Source organism: Grammomys surdaster, unplaced genomic scaffold (assembly GCF_004785775.1).
Source record: "Grammomys surdaster isolate TR1022 unplaced genomic scaffold, NIH_TR_1.0 170, whole genome shotgun sequence".
NCBI lineage: Eukaryota > Metazoa > Chordata > Mammalia > Rodentia > Muridae > Grammomys > Grammomys surdaster.
In genome coordinates, this window is record NW_021604618.1 from 15,556,865 (window position 1) to 15,557,863 (window position 999).

Consider the following 999-nt stretch of genomic DNA (forward strand, 5'->3'; position numbering starts at 1 on the left):
CTCTGTGTAGCCCTGGCTGTCCTGGAACTCACTCTGTAGACCAGGCTAGCCTCGAACTCTCAAACTCAGAAATCCACCTGCCTTTGCCTCCCAAGTGCTGGGATTAAAGGCGTGCGCCACCACCGCCCGACAGTTTTAGATTTTCAAGACAATGTTTCTTTTTATAGCCCTGCCTGTCCTGAAAATCACTCTGTAGACCAGGCTGGCATCAAATTCTGCAATCTGCCTGCCTTTGCCTCCTGATTGTTGGGATCAAAGATGTGTCTACACAACCAGCTGCAATTTCTTTTTAAAATATATTTGTATCGTGTGTGTGTGTGTGTGTGTGTGTGTGTGTGTGTGTGTGTGTGTGTGGTATGAGTGCCCAAGGCTTGTGTGTAGATATCAGAGAACACCTTTTTGAAGTTGGTTCATTCCTTTTACCGGATGGGTCCTGGGGTCACCAGACTTTGTCGCAAATATGGCAACCCACTGATCCATTCTGATGGCTCTGTGATTTCTTTTTTCTGTTTGTTCTTTTTTCCTTTCATTAATTTGTTTATTTACTTTACATTATGATTGAAGCCCCCATACTACCCCACTTCCTGTTCCCTTATCTGTGATTTCTTTTTCTTTTTTTTTCTTTTTTATTGGATATTTTCTTTATTTACATTTCAAATGTTATTCCCTTTCCCAGGTCTCTCCCTACCCCCAAGACCACTATTTCAGTTTTCTTGAATCTGTTGAGACTTGCTTTGTGACTGAGTATGTTTTCAATTTTGGAGAAAGTTCCATGAGGCACTGAGAAGAAAGTAAATGCTATTGCATTGGAGTTAAATGTTCTGTAGCTATGTTAGGTCTGCATGGTTTAAAACATCTATTAGCTCCAGCATTTCTCTGTTTAGTTTTTGTTGGATGACCTGCCAATGATTGTTAATTTCTGTTATTTTGGTGGTAGTGGTGGTGATGGTGGTGGTGGTGGTGGTGGTGATGGTGGTGGTGGTGGTGATGGTGGTGGTG